A 13,853-nucleotide genomic window follows, 5' to 3' on the forward strand; every position below is an offset into this window, starting at 1 on the left:
TGTGAATGGTCCATCCCTGGTGCTGTTCAAGGCCAGGTTGGACAGATCCTTGGGTGACATGGTTTAGTGTGAGGTGTCCCTGCCCATGGCAGGGGGATGGAACTTGATGATCTTAAGGTCCTTTCCAACCCTAACTATTCTACGATTCTATGATTCTATGTGTATTGCCAAATAGAGTGCAATTAAAGTATACAAGATTTTCTGTTTGCTTGAGAAAAAAAATGAGGGGAATCCTGATGTGTAAATAACTTGTGAGTGTATCACTATACATTGTGTTCCCTCAAAGGCATTTTTTGTGATGCTTCATAACTGTAATATAACTTATATGATGCTTCTAATGATTTTACGGTTAAACTCCATAAAAACAAAACATGGAAGGAGAGAATTTAAAATGAAAAATACCTATCTGGGTATCTTATAAAAATCTTTAGGTCCTATATATTGTTTTCTTAAGTGCCCACTATCTATTTGAAAAATAGAGGCAGAACAAAGACTTTATTAGCAAAAAGCAAGAAGATGTAGAAAACACAGTACTGTTAAGGATGCAGCCTTCTGCAGGGGATGGGCAGTAATTAACTTTGCAGCACACAAAGAAAACAGGAGGTAGGGTTTGGATGCTCAAGGGTGATCTGTATTTCATTTTCCTAGCTTACCACTGTACTAGTTTCACTGTATTTGTATTTCAGTGCCTTGGGGAGGGAGATGTCTGGCAGCTCTAGGTATTAGCCTACTGCTACCTCTGCCAGCACTGCTGCTTCCGTAGACCTCTCTTCATTCTTGAATTCTTCCTGCCAGTGCAGTCTTTTCATTTCCTTTCATTCACTCTGGAATAGAAAGTGAGCAACAATCAGTTGCCTGGGTATCAGTTGATCTAGTTTCTCTGCCTTTTAAACCACTGTCAAACTTGCGCTTTCTCCACTTCAACCATTTATTCTTAGATCAAGAAACGTGAGCGTGCCTGTGGTCCTTGGCAGGATAAATGTCTAAACTCTGTAATGTTTGTGGGATTTTTTTTTCTGCTGTCCTACTTAGAAGTAAAATTTCAAGCTGCTAGGCCCTATACCTAGTGTCATTTTGACGTTTATAATTTCATACTCGGAAAAATTTCTGAATACCAGTAGATGGCACTGCAATCAAAAGAAAGTTCCTAGGGGATTTTCAATATAAATAAAATTTCTTTCCTAATAGAATACAAATTATAAACCATTGTTATTTCTAGTACTAATCCCAGTTTTTTTTTTATTTAGCAGATCAAATTGTTGAGTGGATAAAATATGCCTCAGGAAGGAATTCAGGATATAGGTTATTATTCTAAAAGTCAAGTGATTAGAAATTTCTCACCAAAATTTATTTTTATTGGAAAAAAAAATGATTCATCGAAATATTTTATTGAAGTGTGATGCCCTAATGAAAAATTTGTTATTAAAAAACCCACCCTAATTTCTCCAGTGTACAGTACAGTTTGACATTAGGAAAGGAGATTCAAGGCCAAAATACTTCAAATGCTCCTTAAATACAGAAGGATGCTCTTTAAACAAAGGGGGCTGGACAATCTGGGTAATTCTTTCCTTTATAGATAGTACTTAAACCCATCTCATGGAACAAAATAAAAGGAAAAAACTCAGCACAGATGAGGTGAAAGAGCATCTTTCCCTTCAACTCTGATTGTGATACCTTTGGAAGGAAGAATACTTTATGGAAAAGGGCAACATCAAAGTTAAAGCTGGGGGTTATATATTTAAGTTCTTTCTACAGTTCTGTAAATGACTTTTTATTTAATAAAGAGAACTTATTACCTCTATACTACATTTTTCTTATCTTCAAGATAGGAATAATGCCTATCTCAAAGTATCTATGAAGATGAATTTCTTAACTTTTTTAAAGGAATGTGAGATCTCAAAGGATCATGTGAGTGCAAAACATTACTAATTCTCCCACTTCTGTGCTATTCTCATTTTAAGTTGTGTAATATCTCAGGAGCTGTCACACTAGAAATCTAGATCTCTGTTACAGGCTCTGTTCTGTCCAAAAACTCCAAAGGATTTTAACTTCTCTCTTTTTCTGTCTACATTTCACTCAATGTATTTTCCTTTCTGTAGACTGTTACTGGAACAAGCATTTGAGACCTGGAACAGTAGATTTTCATCAAATGCCTGAAGCATATTACCGAGTAAATAAATCTGTTTCTTTCAGTCATTTGTATTGGAGATACTCCACTTCACATGGATTCACATTATCTGTTTGGAAAGAGCATAAGGGAAGATGACTTAATAGTCCAGAAAGCAGAAAACCTGCTGGGTATGCAGGAGTGTGAGGTTCAGATCTATGGACTGAAATAAGCAAAGCAAGAACATCATGGTCAGGCTCTTACTCCCACATGCATGCCTGGAACCCTTTTAATGTCAGCGAACATCTGCCTTGTGTCTGAACTTGACCAGATAAACCTTGTCCTTTAAAAGTAGTGTGAGTGCTTCTCAGTAATACTTTTCTGTTTGGATACATCAACAAATTTCTGACAAACTATTATTCATGAAATTGTCTGCCAGTTTTACTTCAAACAAATTTACTCTGCAATAAAACAGCTAAATGGTAGAACATGAAGGGAGTGACTTGCTGAACAAAAAGAACATTTGTTTAACTAATTCTCTATGTTGGCCAGCATCATCTAGGTTAAAAGTCCCTGGTATGTGGGCTGGGGTTCATCACGGAATCATATTAAACATTAAAATCTGAAGAAATTATTTTTGCCTGACAGTGTATTTTCTTGAGCAGGCACTTTACTCCAGGGACCTGCTTTTCAGTTAGAGGATATGAACCATGCCCGTTGCAGCTGAAAAATTGCTGAGTGAAAAGGCATATGTTCCATGGACAGAGATGTGGCTTTTGCTGGCAGGTACTTTACTCTGTTACATGCTTCACAATGTAATGGCATAAGAATATGGGCACAGAGGGAAGAAAATCATTAGGCAGACCAAGAAAAAGCATGGAGTTTCTCTGTGAATTTCTCTGTGAGTTTCACATAGGTGAATATTTGTTAGTATTTGTAGTGTTATGTTAGTAGTATTTGTACTGGTTATGAAATTAAACTGTTATGAAATTAAACTGGTTATGAAATTAAACTGTTGCCAGACTTGGGTTAATAGAGGAGAAAGGGCAATACAAAATACACCTAGTTGTGGCAAAAGTGAAAAAAGATGTTGCTGCAGTGACCAGTATATGTCATAATTGTTAAGGGTAGACTTGGCTGCAGCAGCTGCTAAGGTGCTGGTGTTGGAAGGTGTTGGAAAAGTGCTGCAACTACAGTTTCTGTAGTTGGTTCTGTACCATCTTGTGTCTTCTCAGCAGAGTGTCTCTGCTCCTGCCAATCCAAAATAGGTCCTGTATTGGTTCTGAGACAAAACAGCACTACTGAATAACAATTAAATTCACTTAAAAAGACAACTCAAAGCAGCTGAGTGAGCAGTTTACTGAGGCTGTTCCACAAACGCTTCAAGTCACTAGCAAGACTTTCATGCATTCAGCAGGTGCTGAATCAGGCCCTTAGCAGAAAGAAAGATATGACTGTTTTATGGGCTTCAAGAAAACCACAGCCAAAGAAATGTAAGAGCTATTGTGCTATAATACCTTCGTGATGGTATCTTACTTTGCAATTGAAGGAGGTTTGGAGTGAAGTCTTACAGATGTGAATGCCTTAAAGGTACCACTGGGTAGGTACTGTAGACATAAGGTAGACACATCTATGGACCTTATTGTTCTAGTCTGGATCAGGAGCAAGTTTGTGAATTCCCTTGCAGTCCTCAGAGTTCACACTCTGAATTAGTCTTGAAGGGATTTCTTTTTTTATGAAACTAAACTGGTAGAAATGCTGCAGGAAGATACCTGCACTCTAACTGCTAACAGATGTTGACGGAGCAAGATCAGACTAGATCTAGTTTTCAGTAAAACCTTTAAACTGAATGTGGACATCACATCCTTTTCAGCAGCTCTTCTATCTCCTAGATTCTCCTTTTTGAAACACACTACTGGCTGAGGTTAGACATTTGTCTCCAAGAAATGCGACCTGAACACATGTGCATGCATCAAGGTCTGCGAGAAGCCAGTCTTCATGACAATCTATCTATCTCTTTTATATTTGTGTATCTGGTACTTATTAGTGGCATGTCTAAGCAAACATCCCTTATCACATCTTATTTTTCTCTTATTGCTTATTTATGCTGTAATAAATGTAAACCCTTTATAATTCTGTAGAATGAGCAGAGGCAGGTGCTGCTGCAACCTAGAAGATGGTGTTTTCTGACATGTCATTTCCATGCATTGCATGAGTACTTCTGGTAAGTACTGCTTTTGCAGCTATGAGATTCATTCATTAAGAACAATTTTAATGACTAACACCTACTAGCTTCAGTGATTCATCATCAGTTATCTTCTGTAAATCTGCCTTCCAGAAATTAGCCTTTTTATTTCCTAGGTTTATTCATGCAACCATGGGCTGGCAAAGCAGTAAGACCAGGAACACAGGTCTCAGGAAAGTGGTACCCTGAAATAAAAATTAAGTAGAGGACAACTGTGGCACTTGAGAAAATAAAATTTGTGAAATGAAGATACCTGTGTAAGTATCGTGTGCTACTCAGTGTTCTGCCAAATTGAATAAGAAATTACCGTATTTTTAAAAATCATAATTGATGTTGATGTTTTAGTAATGGACAAAAGAAATTTGACACATATGATGGCTAACACGGCTATAAAGATATTTAATTCCTAGCAGTTAATTCAAGGGTACAACAATGCCCCCAGTATGGGGAACAAACAAGAGGAATTAGAGATGTGTGCACATCTATGGGGATATGATATCATTCCTATCACAGAAACATGGTGGGATGGCTCCTATGACTGGAGTGTTGGAATGGAAGGTTACAAGCTCTTTAGAAAAGACAGGCCTGGCAGACAGGGAAGGGGAGTTGCCCTTTATGTTAGGGATAAGCTGGAGAGTATGGAACTCTGTCTGGGGACAGGTGAGCAATCGACAGAGAGTTTGTGGGTCAGGGTTAAAGGGAAAACAGCGATGAGAGACATTACTGTGGGGATCTGTTACAGACCGCCTGATCAAGAGGACTCCGTGGATGAAGCGCTCTATAGACAGATAGGAACAGCCTCACACTTGCAGGCCCTTGTTCTTGTGGGGAACTTCAACCACCCTGAGATCTGTTGGAAGGACGGTACAGCCTGGCACACTCAATCCAGGAGGTTCCTCAATTGTGTAGCAGACAACTTCCTTCTGCAAGTAATAGAGGAGCCGACAAGGAGAGGTGCCATGCTTGACCTTGTGCTCACCAATAGGGAAGCGCTGGTTGGAAAGGTGACTCTCCAGGGCAGCCTTGGTTGCAGTGATCACGAGATGGTCGAATTTGAGATCCTCAGGACAGTGAGAAGAGCGTGCAGCAAGCTCACTGCCCTGGACTTCAAAAGAGCAGACTTTGGCCTCTTCAGGAACCTGCTTAGTAAGGTTCCATGGGATACAGCCCTAGAGGGAAGGAGGGCCCAAGAGTGCTGGTTGATATTCAAGGATCACCTGCTACAAGCTCAGGCGTGTTGCATCCCAACTAGAAGGAAGTGGAACAGGAGGGCCAGGAGACCTCCTTCGATGGATAAGGAGCTGCTGAGGGAAATTCGAAGGAAAAAGAGGCTTATAAAAGGTGGTAGCAAGAAAAGGTGGCATGGGAAGAGTACAGGGATGTTGTCTGGGAAGCTAGGGACCAGGTTAGGAAAGCTAAGGCCCAGTTAGAATTAAACTTGTCTAGGGATGTGAAAGATAACAGGAAGGGATTCTATAGATACACTGCAAATAAAAGACAGACTATGGAAAACATGGGCCCTCTCCGGAAGCTATCAAGAGAACTGGCTACCATGGATTTGGAGAAGGCTGAGGTTCTGAATGACTTCTTTGCCTCGGTCTTCACTGGCAAAGGCTCTGACCACACCACCCAAGTCTTGCAAGGCAGACGCAGGGGCTGTGAGAATGAAGACCTTGTGCCCACTGTAGGAGAGGATCTGGTTCAAGGACATATTAAAAACCTGAATGTGCACAAGTCCATGGGTCCTGATGAAATCCATCTGTGGGTCTTGAAGGGGCTGGCGAATGAAGTTGCTAAGCCATTGTCCATCATATTTGAAAAATCATGGCAGTCAAGTGAAGTTCCCAACGAGTGGAAAAAGGGAAATATAACCCGCATTTTCAAGAAGGGGAAAATGGATGAACTAGGGAATTACAGACCAGTCAGTCTCACCTCTGTGCCTGGCAAAATCTTGGAGCAGATTCTCCTGCCAGGCATGCTAAGGCACATGAAAAACAACAAGGTGGTTGGTGACAGCCAGCATGGCTTCACTAAGGGGAAATCCTGCCTGACCAATTTAGTGGGCTTCTATGATAGGGCTACGGAACTGATGGACAGGGGTAAAGCAATGGGCGTCATCTACCTGGACTTGTGAAAAGTATTTGACACTGTCCCACATGACATCCTTGTCTCTAAATTGGAGAGACGTCAATTTGATAGATGAACCACTCGGTGGATAAAGAACTGGCTGGCTGGCCGCACACAACTGGTTGTTGTCAATGGCTCAGTGTCCATCTGGAGACCAGTAACGAGTGGTGTCCCTCAGGGATCGGTGTTGGGACCGATCTTGTTCAACATCTTTGTCGGCGACATGGACAGTGGGATTGAGTGTGCCCTCAGCAAGTTTGTCGATGACACCAATCTGTGTGGTTTGGTTGACACGCTGGAGGGAAGGAATGCCATCCAGAGGGACCTTGACATGCTTGTGAGGTGGGCTGATGCCAATCACAAGTGCAAGGTCCTACACCTGGGTCAGAGCAATCCCAGGCACAGCTACAGGTTGGGCAGAGAAGAGATTCAGAGCAGCCCTGCGGAGGTGGACTTGGGGGTGTTGGTTGTTGAGAAACTTAACATGAGCCAGCAGTGCGCACTCCCAGCCCAGAAAGCCAACCATATCCTGGGCTGCATCAAAAGGAGCATGACCAGCAGGTCGAAGGAGGTGATCCTGCCCATCTGCTCTGTTCTTGTGAGACCTCACTTGGAATATTGTGTGCAGTTCTGATGTCCTCAGCATAAAAAGGACATGAAACTGTTGGAACAAGTTCAGAGAACGGCCACGAGGATGATCAGGGGGCTGGAGCACCTCCCGTATGAAGACAGGCTGAGGAAGTTGGGGCTGTTCAGCCTGGAGAAGAGAAGGCTACATGGAGACCTCATAGAAGCCTTCCAGTATCTGAAGGGGGCCTCTAAGAAGGCTGGGGAGGGACTCTTCATTAGGGACTGTAGTGATTGGACAAGGGGTAATGGGTTAAAACTTAAACAGGGGAAGTTTCCATTGGATATAAGGAAGAAGTTCCTTGCTGTAAGGATGGTGAGGCACTGGAATAGGTTGCCCAAGGAAGTTGTGAATGGTCCATCCCTGGTGCTGTTCAAGGCCAGGTTGGACAGATCCTTGGGTGACATGGTTTAGTGTGAGGTGTCCCTGCCCATGGCAGGGAGGTTGGAACTGGATGATCTTAAGGACCTTTCCAACTCTACTTATTCTATGATTCTATGGTTCTTTGTATTTGAAAGACTTTCTTACTTTGCATTTGGCCCCCTTTTGGATTTATACTCTGATGTCATAACCTGAGTTATGTTCTTTTTTTATTTGCCCCAGTTTTCTAATTCAAGATGTAAAACTCTAACTTCACCAAAATGTAGGGAAGTCAGTGTAAGTCTTTTGACTGTGTCTAGCTGTTACGAAAGAACAGTATGAGCCACACTGTGGCCCTTCCTATATTTTTAGTAGTTATCCTTTTGAATAGTCCCACTGTAGCATGATAGTAATTGTCAGGTAAGCATGACTTTGGGGTTCACATGCTGAACCTCCTTGGCAAATGAAATAGAAGAAAGCAAAAGGAAGTTGTGGCAAAACCAGAATATACTAGCTGATTGATCAGGTCAGGAACAAAGATGCTGCCTATGATCTGATTCCCACTTTCCCAGATGTGAGAAAGGAGTATTTTCTCTAGAAATTCAAGTTTATTTCTATCTCCAGCCTGTGTTTGTTTAGGTCTCTTTCTTGTTTCTGTATTCTTGAAGGGATAAGAACTCTTCTATTAACCTCTTTTCGCCAGAACACAGTGCAAAGCAGCACCTGAGAGCAGTGCTTTGGTGGACTGAATGCACAAAAAGGCCAATTACATTGGTTCTGGAATGAGATAAGGTTTTTGGGATGTTTTACATTCTTAAGAGATGCAAAGTTGTTTTTTTTCTGGAGACGATGTATAGTAATGAAATCTCTAGTTAGAGCTGGAAACAATTCTAAAGACAAACTCTTTAATCAGGTTTTTTAAAACTGATGCAACTGTCGTGAAGAAAATAGCAGAAGGTGTCACCAGTTTCCTTGAAGAGGAAAACAAAAAGCTTATAAATATGCAATGCATCCATAACAAAATGAGATGTTAGCTTTGTTAACAGAAATGTTAGCAGTCTTTTACTATAACAAAGTGTCCTGGGTTCAGCAGTAGCAGTCATTTTTCCCCTTCTTGGTAGCTGGTGCAGTGCAGTGTTTTGACTTTCAGCTCGGGAACAGAGCTGATAACAAGCGATGTTTTGGTTTGGCCAAGGACTTTGTGAGCCTCATGCTCTGCCAGGGAGGAGGGGAAGCCGGGAGGAAGCAGAGACAGGACACCTGACCCAAACTGACCAAAGAGGTATTCCATACCACAGCACGTCATGCCCAGGATGTAACTGGGAGTTAGCCGGAAGGGCCGTGGGACTGCAGGGTTGGAGGAGGTATCGGTCAGAGCTTGGTCGGGCTGGGGGGGCGAGTTATCGGTCGGCTGGTGGTGAGATGATGTATTCTCTTCCCTTGTTATTTCCTTTATCATTATTATCATTGGTGGTAGCAGTAGTGATTTGTGTTATACCTTAGTTACTAAACTGTTCTTATCTCAACCCGTGGGAGTTGCATTCTTTTCGATTCTCCTCTCCGTCCCTCCGAGAGCAGGGGGAGGGCAAGAAAAGGGGGGGAAGTGAGCGAACGAATTACCTGACTGGGTTTAAACCACGACAGTTCTTTTTGGCGCCCAACGTGGGGCACGAAGGGTTGAGATAACGACAGATTTGACTGGATTAATAGTCACTCGTCACAATGCTGATTTATTGGCTCTCAGAGTTGTTTCGCTTGATCTCACAGCTTCAGAATGTTGTAACTTACGTAGAGCCGGTATTTGCTGTGATAGTGTTTATCAAGTATGGGGCTTGGGCTAAGGTTCTTGTCTCACTGTGCTTTATGGCAATGGCTTGTAATACGGGTGGGCTCCAGCAGCAGGGCGGGACGGACATGGCCGTGGACTTGTACCTGGCCGTCCGGCTGCTCTTCACCGGCCTGGCCCTCGCCCTCGCCTCCATCTTCGTGAGGCCGCGGGGAGCCGAGGGGGAGCGGCCCCGGGAGCCGGCGGCAGCCGAAGCGGCCCGGGAGAGCGGCCCCGGGGAGCAAGCGGCGGCGGGAGCGGGGCCGGAGGCCGCGAGGGGACGGCTGCCGGTGGAGGAGGTCGGGGCGGTCGAGGAGAGGAAGGAGGCGGCTGCCGAGCAGCGGGAGAAGGCGGCGGAGGAGCCGAGCCCCGCGGAAGAGCCGAGCCCCGCGGAGGAGCCGAGCCCCGTGGCCGAGCCGAGCCCCGCGACGGCCGAGAGCATTTCCCAGAAGCCGCCCGCCGAGCCCCAGGAGGATGCAGGAGACCAGGCAGCATTTCCCAGCAAGGCAGAGGACGAAGAGCTGGACTCGGGAAAAGAGAAGCTGGCGGTGGGAGAGCCGGCAAGCACAGCAGCTGCACCAGCCCCAGTGACAAGTACAGCAGCATCAACTGAGAGTTCTGAAGGTTTTGAATGGCCTTTGGGCATCCTTGGGACCTGCCTGCTGATTGTGATGGGGATCAGCATGTTGGCACACACACAGACTGTGTTCTACCCACAACCATTTTGTCTGATCTCAAAAGTTAAGCAGAGTCAGGTTTGGGTCTTGTCTGGGGTTAGACGACGATATGGGGGGACCAAGAGATTTTCCCCAAGGCTGGACAGTCATGAGTGGCAGGGTGTGTGTGACAGTATGGGCAAGTAACTAGTCCACTGGGCCCCTCCAGTGCTTTGGAAGCGTCGGAGATGGAAGGCAGCTGTATGGAGTCCCCAGCAACAAGCTGCAGAAACTGCTTAAGGGGACAGTGAATTATTTTAAGCCTGGTGGGCCCATGGCACTTCAGGCCATCAGAGCAAAGATGCAACATAGATATGGACTCATGATCGAGGGGTGGACTTAGCAATGGACACTATTGCCCAGGTTATTCACGAGTGTGAACACTGCCCACAGTCTCTCCTGATCTGGAAGACTGTTACAAGAGATGGAGCCTGACATCATGGACCAGATGGACTCAGCAGCTTTATAGGGACTGGTCCATGCACTAAGATAAGAGTGCACTGAGATAAGAGTGATGGTATATTGAAAATGTGGGATCTGAGCATGACGTGAATGGTATGGAATAAGGGGTGGATAATGTCCTGGGTTCAGCAGTAGCAGTCATTTTTCCCCTTCTTGGTAGCTGGTGCAGTGCAGTGTTTTGACTTTCAGCTCGGGAACAGAGCTGATAACAAGCGATGTTTTGGTTTGGCCAAGGACTTTGTGAGCCTCATGCTCTGCCAGGGAGGAGGGGAAGCCGGGAGGAAGCAGAGACAGGACACCTGACCCAAACTGACCAAAGAGGTATTCCATACCACAGCACGTCATGCCCAGGATGTAACTGGGAGTTAGCCGGAAGGGCCGGGGACTGCAGGGTTGGAGGAGGTATCGGTCAGAGCTTGGTCGGGCTGGGGGGGCGAGTTATCGGTCGGCTGGTGGTGAGATGATGTATTCTCTTCCCTTGTTATTTCCTTTATCATTATTATCATTGGTGGTAGCAGTAGTGATTTGTGTTATACCTTAGTTACTAAACTGTTCTTATCTCAACCCGTGGGAGTTGCATTCTTTTCGATTCTCCTCTCCGTCCCTCCGAGAGCAGGGGGAGGGCAAGAAAAGGGGGGGAAGTGAGCGAACGAATTACCTGACTGGGTTTAAACCACGACACAAAGTTAAAAAGGACTTCTGAAATAAAGGAAAGTATGTCATCCTTCCACCCATATCACCGTTTGATCTGAATGTGACTTTAGAGTAGGTCACTTGCCTGGGATTGAATCCTTTTAAAAGAGTGCTTGGATATGAGATGCCTGCGTGCTAAACTGTGATTGCTTCAGCAGGCCTGAGTTACGTTCTGTACCTGATGGCCTACTCCTGGGAGCTGTGAGCAGGAGCAGACTGTGGCTCAACAGCCTTTTCAAGATACTGTTCACAGTAATATGAGAAAACAGCAATAAAATAATCTGTACTCTATGCGCTGTAATCCTCCTACACACAATTCAGCAGTGTCCATAGCCAAACACAGATGTCTTTAGTCTTCCTTTGCCTGCCTCTCTGGATCAGGGGAAGTTGCAATAGTTTTATGACTGAACTTTAGTCCTGAACTCAGTCAGCAACGTACCTGCTGACGTGCTAAATTTGTATCCAGATTTGGCATGTCAGGGACCACAAAGCCCAGACATATGGATTCAGTCAGGGCCTCTATCTCAGCTCAGCAGCAGAAAATAAGCAACTGAGGTCTGTGGGACCTCAGTGAGCACTTCTAGCCCGTTTCAGGGCAAGGTCAAAGAGAACTTTCGACTGCCCCTGTAGGTGGCGTAAAGCACAGCAGAGCAGACAGAAACATCTGTACTTCTGTGAACTTATTTCATCTCCAGCAGCCTCTATTCCCAGTATCACAGTATCACAGTATGCTGGAGATTGGAAGGGACCTCAAAAGATCATCTAGTCCAATCCCCCTGCCAGAGCAGGAACACCTAGATAACGTTACACAGGAATGTGTCCAGGCGGGCTTTGAATGTCTCCAGGGAAGGAGACTCCACAACCTCCCTGGGCAGCCTGTTCCAGTGTTCCGTCACCCTCACTGAGAAGAAGTTCCTTCTCAAGTTTAAGTGGAACCTCTTGTGTTCCAGTTTGCACCCATTACCCCTTGTCCTATCATTGTTTGCCACTGAGTAGAGCCTGGCTCCATCCTCGTGACACTCCCCCTTTATATATTTATAGACACTTATAAGGTCACCCCTCAGTCTCCTCTTCTCTAAACTATAAAGACCAGAGCAATAAAGTATGAGAATTGATAAGTAGTGTAATTCCTGCTTCCATTAATATATTCCTACATTCCGTAATTGTAGCTAGCCTGTTGATTTTGGCCTTTCTCACACAGAATCATCTACCAAGTCTCAGGTGGCAGCTGTGACTAATGACAGATACAGGAAAGGATAGCTACAGCTCTGCACCAGGATCCTGATCTGCTTCCTCACATCCAGGTGAGGAGGATGGTGGATCAGCGTCATGGCTTACATGCTGGCTCATTTTCCCTGGTAAACCCACACTTATCCTAAACAGGGGCACTTCCCATAGGATGCTCTGACTCAGCGTTGCATTCTTGTGACAACTCGGATCCTCTTTCAGTCTTCTCATGAAGCAGCTGCTGTCTCAGGAGGTAGCTTTGTCTTTCTTCCCCCCAGATCTCTTCTGAGGAGACCTTTGAACCCCAGAACCAACATCTTGAGACCCTAGTTTTAATTTTCCTGGGAAAAGGTAGTCAGGTGTACATTTTCACATTGATCTCCCAGATACTAAGTATGTTGAAGGTTTTTTTTTTGTAGGTACATTGTATCTCTGAATGTTTTATTTCTTTTTTTTTATTTCTACTTCACCATTTGTACTTATCTCCTTATAATGACATAGGAGCCTCTGGTAAAACAACTGGATACTCAGATGGTACATACAGTGCTTACAACTTAATACAGTATAGGTTATATTCTCTGCACACACTGGTATTTTATGCTTACAATTGCATGTATACTTTCAAATATGCAATTGTGGCCACACAACTTCCTGAGAATTTTTCAAGTACATCTAATATGTATGTGGCTTTTATTAAAAAAGAAATAAGTAATTAAAAAAAAATCCTTCACATTGAAGTGTTTCCTGAAAAGTGTCATTCCACAGAAGACACTGAACATCAAAAATAAAATAACATTTATTCTGAAATGTTATGGAAAAAGATACCCACAAGCTATCTAATCAGTATAAAAATACTTACTGCTAGAACTCACTGAAAATTCAGGGCGTCATAATGAAAGTTCTCCCAGAATTCAGTATTGATTATTATGCTGATATGGACATAAAAATAGGAGCATGTGGCTGGAAGAGACTGTCTAGGTCATGGTTTGTAGACACTCTGGTTCGTCTAGGTCAGAATGCCCAGAACTGCAGGTAACTGAGGAAAAATCACTAATTTTAAAGGCTACATATACTCCTCCTGTACCTTATACCCTAGATTGCAGAGCATCACCATCACCTTGTGCTGAATTTATAGTTTTGGAGAGGCTAAGCATGACATCTCTGCCATGAGAAATATGAGTGAGAAACTGAGAAGTTCTCCAGTCTCTGTACTAGCATAGTATATGTTAAACAAAACTTGCTTTAAGACTGACTACTTTCATCTCTGTACAGAAAGGCAAGAGAGAAAATACCCTCTATTGATCAGTATCTTCTTTAACCCTTAGCACCAGCCTGAAGCAATATAATGCACTATGACCCTCAAATGCATCTTGTAAACTTTCTCACTGCAGCTACAGTGAACTTTTTTGACTTCAAAGCTGAAAGCAAAACCTGCCTCCCCTAGAAACTAGAGCATTCACCTG

The sequence above is a fragment of the Pezoporus occidentalis genome, unplaced genomic scaffold (genome assembly GCF_034315485.1).
Source record: "Pezoporus occidentalis ecotype Australia unplaced genomic scaffold, CSIRO_AGI_Poc_V1 ctg87, whole genome shotgun sequence".
NCBI lineage: Eukaryota > Metazoa > Chordata > Aves > Psittaciformes > Psittacidae > Pezoporus > Pezoporus occidentalis.